Source organism: Sphaeramia orbicularis, chromosome 18 (assembly GCF_902148855.1).
Source record: "Sphaeramia orbicularis chromosome 18, fSphaOr1.1, whole genome shotgun sequence".
Lineage (NCBI taxonomy): Eukaryota > Metazoa > Chordata > Actinopteri > Kurtiformes > Apogonidae > Sphaeramia > Sphaeramia orbicularis.
Window position 1 is genome coordinate 40,641,319 of NC_043974.1, and position 12,379 is coordinate 40,653,697.

General features: G+C 37.3%; 1 protein-coding gene across 7 annotated transcripts in view; it reads right to left on the bottom strand.

The window, feature by feature from the left end:
• clcn3 (chloride channel 3) overlaps nt 1-10,816 on the bottom strand; it is a 65,624-nt gene extending 54,808 nt beyond the window's left edge. For 6 of the 7 annotated variants that reach the window (XR_003938068.1, XR_003938067.1, XR_003938066.1 and 3 more), the window contains exon 1: nt 10,671-10,816. The gene's annotated coding sequence lies outside the window, so the exon portion shown is untranslated. The remainder of the gene's footprint in view (nt 1-10,670) is intronic. The other variant, XM_030162020.1, reaches the window with a different exon arrangement.
• Nucleotides 10,817-12,379: the final 1,563 nt, after the last annotated feature.

Sequence of the window (12,379 nt, forward strand, 5' to 3'; positions counted from 1 at the left end):
GAGGCGCTACTAAAACCTTCAAAGCCAGATTTGATTTCAGTGTGTGTAAACTGAAGAGGGGGAGGTGTGTGTTGTTGATAAGACCAGCCAGGGAACAAACTTCGCCGACGTTACACAACTAGTTGAGCAGCAAAGGGGCCTTATCTTCCTCCAGGCTGGTCACTATGGAGGTGTTACCCAGGCGACCGTTGCTGAGATGTGACTCAGCATCTTGCCCCGCCTCTAACCGACCGACAGCCTCACACCTCCTCCTCTAAGTTGACATTCATTCATCAAAAGGCACCGCACGCTCGATATATGGATCACTATGTAGCCAAAGCAGCTCCGACCCAGTTCCTTCAAATGAACAGCCCTTCAACAGTACTGACTGAAATCCCTGTATCAGTCATGGCACATGAAGAAACACAAGGACATACCAGAAAAACACCAACTCAGATTCAGATTCTGTAGGCTGAGAAATGAGGATATCAGACAATTTAACTATTAGTAACTGTCAAAACTAAAGAATCAGATTCAAACTTATTTATCATTTCAGCGAATAAAATACACAGAAACGAAACACTGTACTCAGGTCCCGATTGTCAGCAGCATTTAGTAAATACTATAAAATACTGATAAAAATACTAAAATACTGATTAAACCCCCCCACCCTCTTAAAAAGTCACCCATAAATAACTAAAATTATTATTTTCTAAAGTGCACAGCAGTAAAGTGCCAATAAAGAGTGCATTCCAGGGCTTCAAAGTTCAACAAGAGTTCATTTGACCAACAGCCCTGTATCTCACCTGTATGTTCTATCAAGAGTCAAAAACAAGTTGAATTTGCAAGATTGTCTGGTTACAGGAACTCAGTCTCCCAATAGAAGTGGGTGGTATTTTCACTGGAGGAGAACTCAACAAATTCAATGAAAGTCCATATATGACTTCCTATCAGTGCTCAAAAGGAACTATATTGATATCTGTAACCATTTCAGTGTTGTAAACCATCAAAATATGGACCATTGTAACTAAAGGCAAATGTTTAATATTTCAAATATTCATCAAAAATTAAAAAATCTAAATTTCTCAAAAATATGAACAAACTTCACAGACTTTGTCCCAAGGAAGATGCATTAAAAAATTTTTATTGAATTTGACCTGTAGTTTCGGAGAAGATTGTAGAAATCTAGACATTGGTGACTTTGAGTGACCTTGAAGGGTCAAACTCAAGGTCAAAGGTCATGGACCCAAATAATAGTGCATATATGACTTCCTATCAGTGCTCAATACGAACTATATTGATACCTGTTACCATTTCAATGTTATAAACCATCACAATATGGACCATTATAACTAAAGGCAAATGTTTAATATTTCAAATATCCATCAAAATTAAAAAATCTAAACTCCCCAAAAATATGAACAAATTTTGTAGATATTGTCCCAAGGAAGATGCATTAAAACATTTAAATGAATTCAACCTGTAGTTTCGGAGAAGATTGTTGAAATCTAGATATTGTGACCTTGAGTTTGACCCTTCAAGGTCACTCAAGGTCAAAGGTCATGGACCAAAATGAAAGTTCATATATGACTCCCTATCAGTGTTCAATAGTAACTATATTGATATCTGTAACCATTTACATGTTATAAGCCATCAAAATATGGACCATTATAAGTAAAGGCACATTTTCAATATTTAGTTTCAATATTTTCAGTACTTAGGAAGAAAAATCTCTCATTAAACTTTAAGGAAATATTGATGGTTATAAACTGTATGGATACAAATATTAGGACACATCATGGCTACAGCTGTAAGATGTCCTGTTCATGATATAAACATCAATATTTATTTAAGTTTAATGGGAAATTTTTCTTCTTAAGTGAGTTGTGAAGAAAGTAGATGGTTAGTTGTGGCAGAAAATTATTATTTACAGTAGGAGCACGAAAAATATTTTAGAAACTTAGAGGTAGAGCGTTTAAAATCATAGTCATGGATATAAAGGGTGAGGGTGTAAAAAACAAATAAGCAAAATAAGTCGAATTAGCATTTTACTTCAATGGCATTTATGAAATATTCTGATTCCAGCTTTGAAAATACAAATATTTGTTGGTTTCTTGAACTTTCACAATTAATATAATGAAATTTAGAATTGAAATTTGACAATTAATTGAAGATCTTTGAGTTAGCAGACAAAAACAGACATCACAGAATTTTATACGGAGTTTTGAGATTTGCTAATCTGCACACTGCAATTCTTCCAATATTTAAAAGTGTAAACAATTCAGTGAGAAAATTAACAGATTAAACAGATTAATTGGGGGAAAAAAAGATCCTCCACATCACACTAACCTTAAGAAATGTAGATTTGAGTCTTATTTTTTGAAAAACTTTCCCTTAAACTCATAAATTCCACTCAAGAAGGCTGCTATTAGCAATTAGCCATGATCTGGGCTAAGTTCTGCTGACATTTAAGAACCCATGACACAGTGTTCTGTGTAAAATACAACATTTACCCCGGTACTTGACCCATTTCAAATTAAAGTGGGCTTTTAAAATGATTAGAACCATATGAGTGTGAGAAGCCAAACACCAAAGCGAGTCTCATGCCTTCAGTTTCAAAAAATTACGATAAACTGTGTTTGATATTACGACATTATGATTTTAATGTGTTAACCTGTGGGTGAACTACTAACCATAACTGACATTCACTGTACACCCAAGTAAGTGTTTTTCAAAGACAAAATACAGACAAATTCCTTAAAAATTCCAGCCAACCAAAACATGACATGAACTCATTATACAGGACGTCCACAAAGTCTATTTACAATTTATAAAATTAATTATAAAAGCAACTGATGAGATATGTTAATCAGATTTGTTCTATGTACTCACTGGTTATCAACATTTTAATCATTGTGGGATCATGTGCAGTCGAATCATTGGTCCATTTTTCTTCAACAAGGGATAATTACTTTGACCTTTTAACTGAATATGTGTCACCACAACTGGATGACCTTCAACTAACCATCATTTTCCAAGTAGACGGTGCACCACCATACTGGGGACTGAATGTTGGCGAGTCACTAAATTAAACATTTCCACATAACGTCACTAGTTATAAAATGTAACAAATTAATCAGGAATTAAAACGGGTTGTAAAAATCCACTTGATTTTTGCTGGAACTAATATAAAGACAGCTTTGCGGCGTGTAGAGGGTTCAAATTCAAAGTTTTTTGTGCTTTTAACTAAAACAAACCAGAGCATAATTGTGTTTGTGATCAGTTGTGTCTTTTGTATTCACATATGTGGCCGTTCCCCCGCTGGACTGGAATGAACTGAACCTAATTTACTCCTGAATATACAGGAGTCTGAGATTATGTGCACAATGAGGAACTTTTAACGTTGAGATGGACCATGTTTACACTGACTGACCTACACAGGATCATATAATTGTATTCTTTAATGTCGAGGTACTGTTTGTTTGTTGTCTGTTTTGTTCTTCGTTGTGGTTGTTTTATTTTGTTTTTATACATTGCTGTCACTTAAAATTAGATTTCTATAGTGCTTTTCAAGGCACCCAAAGCACTTTACATTATTGATCCATTATTCATTCGCTCTCACGTTCACATTTGTTGGTAAATGACATTTGTAGCCACAGCTGCCGAAAGCATTGCTGCCAATTCGCACCAAACGGCATTTATACGCATTCATACAGGTAGGACACAACAAACTGACTAGGACAGGGCAGGATTCAAACCGCTAACCCTTTGGTTATTGGACTCTCCCTCTGAGACATGGCTGCCACTTGAGTTACAGCAGTGGTTCCCAACCTTTTTTGGCTTGTGACCCCATTTTAACATCACAAATTTCTGGCGACCCCAGACTTTTTTTTGTTGCTAAAATTAATTTGTTTTTGATCATGTAATAGTTTGCTATACTATGTTGCATGTTCTCCCCGTGTCTGCGTGGGTTCTCTCCGGGTACTCCGGCTTCCTCCCACCATCCAAAGACATGCACTAATAGGTTAATTGGTTAATCTAAATTGCCCATAGGTGTGAATGTGAGAGTGATTGTTTGTCTCTATATGTTCAGCCCTGCGATGAACTGGCGACTTGTCCAGGGTGTACCCCGCCTTCGCCCCTATGTAGCTGGGATAGGCTCCAAGCGACCCCCGTGACCCTAGTGAGGATAAAGCGGGTTCAGAAAATGAATGAATGAATGAATGTTGCAAATACACGTTAATTTTAGACGACATTTAGTCTATATAATGTATATTATTCTGGATGGAGACAGAAAAGCCAGGTGTAGATTACTGCACAAATAGAGAATTTAATTTTCCTTGCTCAGGATATGTACAGTCAGTCCAGCTTGGATTTACAAGGCTGACAATTAATACTGAACAAACAAGAACTCAAACTATGAATTATGAAAGAGCTGCAGCATCTGAAACTGACCACAATGAACATTTGAAAGCTAAACAGAACCACAGTGCTTCAGTTTCAGCTTCAGTTTGTCATGTCTTTTATGGATCGGGATTGTCTCTCTCCACTCATGATACATTTTTTACACTGAACAAAAATATAAACGCACCACTTTTGTTTTTGCTCCCATTTTTCATGAGCTGAACTCAAAGATCTAAAACTTTTTCTGTGTACACACAAGGTTTATTTCTCTCAAATATTGTTCACAAATCTGTTTAAATTTGTGTTAGTGAACACTTCTTCTTTGCTGAGATAATCCATCCACCTCACAGGTGTGGCATATCAAGATGCTGATTAGACAGCATGATTTTTGCACAGGTGTGCCTTAGGCTGGCCACAATAAAAGGCCACTCCAAAATGTGCAGTTTTATCACACAGCACAATACCACAGATGTCACAAGTTTTGAGGGAATATGCAATGGTCATGCTGACTTCAGGAATCTCCACCAGAGCTTTTGCCTGTGAATTGAATGTTCATTTCTCTACCATAAGCCATCTCCAAAGCTGTTTCAGAGAATTCATGAAGAAGACTGTGCGAGGAAAATGGTGGTCACACCAAATACTGACTGGTTTTCTGACCCCCCTGGACCACCCAATACAGTAAAACTGCACATTTTAGAGTGGCCTTATTGTGGCCAGCCTAAGTCACACCTGTGCAATAATCCTGCTGTCTAATCAGCATCTTGATATGCCACACCTGTGAGGTGGATGGATTATCTCAGCAAAGGACAAAGGAGAAGTGCTCACTAACACAGATTTAGACAAATTTATGAACAATATTTGAGAGAAATAGGCCTTTTGTGTACATAGAAAAAGTTTTAGATCTTTGGGAGCAAACACAAAAGTGGTGCGTTTATATTTTTGTTCAGTGTATTAGTAAGTTTTTAGTTTTATTTTTATCAATTACTAGAAATTTCAGGCGACCCCATTTCAATTCCAGGCAACCCCATGTAGGGTCCCGACCCCAAGGCTGAAAAACGCTGAGTTATAGACTTCATATCCTTTTACAAACAAAGGTGTGTTTTACACAAGTAACAAAGTTTAAAAAAAAAAAAAAAAAAAATTAACTGTTAAGGTCCCCAAATACACAAATAAATGTACCAAAGACTAATAAAAGTGGGTTTAGCAAAATATGACCCTTTTAAATGAGGAAAAAAAACTTCAAAATCTACTTTTCATTTTGTAATCATTTCCACAGATTTGTCTATTCATTAGCTTTTGTAATAAATTTGTTAACTTGAAAACAGACTTCATGGACATCCTGTATATCAAGTGGGTCATCTGTCCATACCACGAGGCAGACCAACACTGTAATGAGATGTTTGGGCCGTCTGACTAGAAGGTCATGCTTAAGGAAAAGACTCCAGACAGACTTAACACAATCAACAGCACTGATTAAACCGCCAGCGAAAGCAAATTAAATCAAATACGGAGTGTTGCACTGCCTTTGGTTTGACCTGTCTGGCACACAATGTAATCCTACTGGACGGGTAGTTAATCATAAAATCATACAGTTACCCCAGATACGACATGAAAACATTAACATGAGTTTACACTGAACAGTAACACGGGAGTCTTATGAAACTAAGTACACTCCTGGTTGTTAAATAGACAAAACCAACATGGAATGAACATTATATTCCACTAGTTCTAAACATTTATCAGGGGTGTGGTGCATAGTGTGTTTTTCAAACAAATGCACCAATTCAATTCAATCAACGGACAAAACCTGCACTTTCAACACACCCCAGAACTGCATTCAACTGGTGTCAAACACTGGTCTACTACTGGACTAGACAGGAATGACTTAAAGGAGTGATATTTTGTTTTTTTAAATGGAATTCTTTATTTTAAAACATTTCCCTATGATCTACATAAACTGTAAATGCTATACTTGGGTCTGAATTCCTCATTAATTCAACTCCACAGGTCCATCTTCAACCCTATTTCTGAGTAATGACACCAGAAAAGGTTGTTTTGAGTGCTGGCCCTTTAAATGCAAATGAGCCACTTCAGGCTCCGCCCCCTCCAGGTTGTTGACCATGCTTTCTGTCCCATTCAGCCACTTGTGTTCGTTAATACAACCAACAACTGAACATTTTAGGTAATCAGCTCGAAGTTTGGACATATTTTCAGTTTTTACTACAACCGCTGCTGCTGATAAACAATTGTGTCGTACTCGGAGAAATGTTCATCGGAAGTCTTGACCTAATATGTGCAAATGTCGTAACGTAACTAGTTATAAAATGTAACAAACTAAGCAGGAATAAAAACAGGTTGTAGAAATCCACTCGATTTTTGCCAGAATTAATCTAAAGATAGTTTTGCAGCACCTGGAGGGTTCAAATTCAAACTTTATGAACTATCAGGCTCCAAATACATACATGAATGAACCAAAGACTAATAAAAGTGGGTTTAGCAAAATATGACCCCTTTAAGTCAGGGGTAAGTTGTAAGATTTAAGAAGCTAAACAACAACATGTTCAGTATTAGTGTTCGATGTATGACTCACATCACTAATCACTTAAAGGGTTTTAATGTTTCAGTGCTGAACTCATTACATTATTTCCTCTGGGATTAATAAAGTATTCTGAATGTGAATGATGATTGAAAGTACTTTTCAGAAAGCCGAGATAAAGCAGCCTTAATGTGGGAAACACTGTGAGAAAACACAGTGACCTGCTCAAGCACAGCAAGACTAAAGTACACAGATCATTTACTTAAAGGTACAATATTAAACATTTGCACATTCTCATGAGCATAGAATGTTATTATGGACATGACTACTAAGACAGTCAAGGAGAAATTGAAAAAAATATCTAATACATGTACATTTTTAACAGAGATACTAAACCAAAAGTGAAAGTTCTGTATTCTAAATGTTCTCCTGTACACTGCAGATCCATGATTATATTTGTCTATAAGATGTATTTTCACTGATGGCAATGGCAGATCTCATCTGTCATTTTAAGTTGAAGGTTTTTAATAAAATTTGCATATTTGTCTTTGAACACAGATTCTGTGTTACAGAAAGGTGGAAGACTTTAAAACAGTGACTGTTTTAGGGGAGGGGGAAGATAAATAACAAAATAAATACATGAAAGAAACAGAAATTTTATATTGGTTTCAACATCAGCTATCAGACAAAATTTAAATTATTGGTATCGACCAAGATCGGAAGAATTTAGTGAAATACTTTTGATTATATTTGTGAAGAATATAATAGAATACAAGTCTGTCATTAGCATATGTACGAGTATTTAATGTTATTGTTTGTCCAAGTGGAGTGTGTACTACTGAGTACACTGTTGAATACTACCATAAAAGCCTGTTTTTGTACTTTTATGTGTTATATGTACAGAAAAAGCTAAATGTGGGGTGAAAAGTCTGAGATATACCACTGAAATAGAGTGAGCACAAGTATGCATTAATTATTTATTGGGGAAGTGACTATTTTTGGTCATTTCCACACATATTCACACTACAAGACAGTGACAGAAGCAGTTACATTGAGGACAGTGCGTCTCCAATCTCAGGTCTAATGTGGTCTACAGGGTCTGTAAGGTCCACCTCTGCATGAACAGTGAGTGTACCTGCTTTGTTAGGTACCATGAAATAATAATGGTACTAATGTAAGGAATTCGGGGTGTGCGATATGACGATATTAGATCGTGAAGGATTAGAACGTATCGACAATCTAACAAAGCAATGAGATCATGGAATCATCTATAATATGATATAGTCAGAGCCACAGAGTATTCAACGGCTCTGGATGTAGCTATATGCTGAAAAACAGATACATCATGTCGGTTCACGTCCACATCACATGGATTTCACGTGTAGCGGGAGTCATGGCTGACAGTGAAACAGATAAGTTGCTTCCTAAAAAAGAACTCCACTTCCATTGAATGGAATTGGTTTGGCTTTTCCCCAAATGACAAATGACAAGCACGAACAACAGTAATTTGCAAAATTTGCACAGACACAGTTCGCACATCAGATGGCAACACTACGAACCTGTTCAATCACCTGACAACGAAACTGCAAGAAGACCAGCCACACCACAGCCAGAGCCAACAGGTAGTAATAAACAAAAGCAAACAACTTTAACACAAGCATTTACTAAAGACACTCTGTATAAGAAGAATAACAAATGGTGGAAAGAGGTAATGGAAGCAGTGAGTTTTTTTGGTAAAAGATATGCAAATTAATCTCAAAGATCAATGTAAAGAATCATGATACAATCGAGATTGTGATTTTATTTTTTAAAAATTGTGATATGATATTTTTGCCATATCGCCCACCTGTATGAGTAATGATGTTCAAAGGGATAATGTGGATGTGGACAGGTGTCTGGATCAGCACTTACGTTGGTCTAATGCCACGTTTCCACTACGTGGTATCAGCTCGGCTCAACTTGACTTGACTCGGCCTTTTTGCATTTCCATTACGAAAAAGGGCCTGGGTATCACCGAGGTTCCAGGACTGGGGACCAGATACTAAAACGTGACGTATAAACACTTCAGACCACTGATTGGTCAGAGAGTTGTCTCTGTGACCCGCTGTTTTACAAAAACACAGACATGGAAGTTTACAGTAAATATAGCAGTAGGTTAATCCACAAGACAACAGCCTGAAAAACTACACCATGGTTTGTCAAGGAGGTTCAGACGTAAAAATTCAGTATGAGCTTGACGAGACAACACGCAATGAACGAGTTTATCAGCAACTCTGAGCAGACGACACAGAAGTAACGCGCCGCATCGCTATGACGTCCAGGTACTGTAAAGTCGGTCGTATCCTACAATGGAAACGGTCTCCAGGAATAGGACCTGGTACCCGAGTCGAGCCAGTTCCACATAGTGGAAACGTTCTAAAATTCTAAAATGTTCTAAAACACATGTTCCTTTCACATTACATGCGTTTTCTTAATATACTTCTTGTTGTTTATTTTTTCCCTCAAATGGGCAAGGAACCAAATATGGTAACTTCACTGACCCTGATTTTCTACATGACAATAAAAAATTTTGAAAAATTTCACAAAAGTAGTCTTATAATGTCCTCTAATAACACACTAGGGTTGCAATTTTGAATTTCAGAGTATTTCTATGAGTGTTAACAGAAAATGGAATTGCATGACTAAGACAGCAAAAGGTGGAGTAAATATAACTACTTAGCTAGTTATGTTCCTCCAATTTTCATTGCTAGAAATGAAAAATAAGCATGACAGAGCCAGTCTGACAGGAAAGTATGAGTAATGATGTTCAAAGGGACAATGTGGATGTGGACAGGTGTCTGGATCAGCACTTACGTTGATCTAATGTTCTAAAATACATGTTCCTTTCACATTACATGTTTGTTTTTTTTTAATATACTTATGATTTATTTTTTCCGTCTTGTGGGCAAGGAACCAAATATGGTAACTTCATTAACCCTGATTTTCTACTTGACAATAAAAAATTTTGAAAATTTTCACAAAAGTAATAAAGTCTTGTAATGTCCTCTAATAACACACTAGGGTTGCAATTTCGAATTCAGAGTATTTCTACAAGTTCTAACAGAAAATAGAATTACATGACTAAGAGCAAAAGGTGGACTAAATAGAACTACTAGGCTAGTTATGTTCCACCAATTTTTATTGCTAGTGATGAAAAATTAAGCATGACACAGCCAGTCTGACAGGAAAGCCCACGGACAGACGGCACACACAGCATTAAACACATATTATTTAGATTTCATGGTGAAAATGTGCAGAAAAGAACACAAAGATGGACTGTTTAAACACTGCCAGCGGCTCGTGCAGGTCCTCGCGTGCAGCCTCCGCGGGCCCGGGTGCACAGCAGAGCAGCATCAGACCCACTGAACCCCCCAGACCCACTGAAACCACCAGACCCACTTAAGACCCCAGACACCCTGAACCCCCCAGACCCACTGAAGCCCCCCAGACCCACACCAGCCCGCGACACTTTTCACGGACTACTCCCCATCTCGAAGCCCCGGACCCCGGACACAGCCCCCTGCTAGCCTCCGCCGTTAGCTTGGATGCTAGCTGTAGCAGCTGTGATGCGAACAGAGGGGGTAAGTTGTGTGGATGTGACAGCGGCAGGAGGATGGAGGGACGGCCTCGGATGGTGGACGCACACACGGCTCTGTTCTCCAACACACCGCAGACCAAACGGCCCAACGGAATTCAAAGCATGATATCTTACCTTCCTGTTGCCTCGATTCCAGCTTGGACACAACAGCTCATCCTTCAGCCGAGTGGAAAAACGACGGATCTGTGTTCTACACCAGTGGGTTTGACATTCTCCTCATGATGATGGTGTTTTCTTTTTTCAGTCCCATTCCTGTGTCAGTGACGTTCACTTCCTGTTTCCCATCCCAGCAGCAGCAGCAGCAGCAGCAGAGGCTCCCACCTCCTCCTCCTCCTCCTCCTCCTCCTCCTCCTCCACCCACTGTGATAGCTCCACAGCCAGAGATCAATTATTCAGCAGGTCTGTGATACAAAAAAAAAAAAAAAAACAGGGTGTTTCTGAGCAGAACTGTGTTGTTGCAGCTATTTGTCATCAAAATTAAATCAACTTAAAAATGTCTGAACTGAAGACTTTACCATAACTCAAATAACCACCAAGATCAGGGGGTCAAACTCATTTTGGTTCAGGGGCCATATGTAGCCCATTTTAATCTCAAGTGGGCCAGACCAGTAAAATAATGACTTAATAACCTATGAATAATGACAAATCCAAGTTTTTCTTTTTGTTTTAGTGCAAAAAAAAAAAAACAAAAAACAAAAAAACAATTAACCCTTTCATGCATGAATTATGAGAACCTTCATCAAATTATTTTCCTGAGTGTTTTTATTCCTTTTTAGGCATGAAAAAAACAATGCAATTGAAAATTTTCTTCTGAAAAATAAATAAAAATAAATAAATAAAATAAAAATACATTAAAAAAAATAATAATGAAAAAAAAAAATTCTTGTGAACCTATTTTTCATGAAGTTGCAAAAATGTCCTTTCAGCTGGACACCACACGTTTAATTTTTGACACACAGAAATATGTATTTACTGATAAACTGTGTGAAAACTATGGAGAGGCCTTGTGATTCTGGGGGTTTATGCTCAGGAGAGATCTGCATAATGTTACCAATTCATGCCAGCAAAGATATGTAGTGTCTTAAAACTTGAATAAAGATGTATGTAAAAAAAACAAAACAAAAAAAACAAAAAGAACAACAAAATCCATGAATATATAAGAGAACAGCTGTAGAATAGCTGTCCACTGTCATGACCAATATGCATGAAAGGGTTAAATTATGAAATTATTTACATTTTACAAAAAAAAAGATGTGAATAACCTGAAAAACAAAATTTAATTTGAAAAATTAGTGCAATTTTAACAATACTATGGAGCTGATCACAATCAAGAGTACCAGAAAGAGTGCACATACAGATAAAAAATAATAATGCTCTATCAAAAAATCAGACAGGCCATTTTATTTGTCTGATATTTCTCTTTTAAAGTCCAAACTATTTTTGTATTATGGTGTCTACTAAAAATGTGGCAGGCTTGTACCCCTGTCAAATCAGAAATTACTGGGTGTATGGACACTCCAGCCTAATAGCCTCCATATTTAATGCCTACAAAGATATACAAATGTTTCAGCACTCAGGATAATCATGCATTGTTTATTGCATAGATGTCGTGTCCAAAGCATACGTGTTGAAAAATTCCATATATTGACAGAAACAATAAAATTAGACCTACATATTTTGATATGGTGTGCGGACACTACAAGACTGGAATGGAAATCTGGCTTACCACATGGTCGCATCTCTGTTAGATCTGTAACTAAGTCTTCCTGGTACAGGAGGAAATAAACATTTGTGAACAAGTGATAACAATATATCTATAAGGG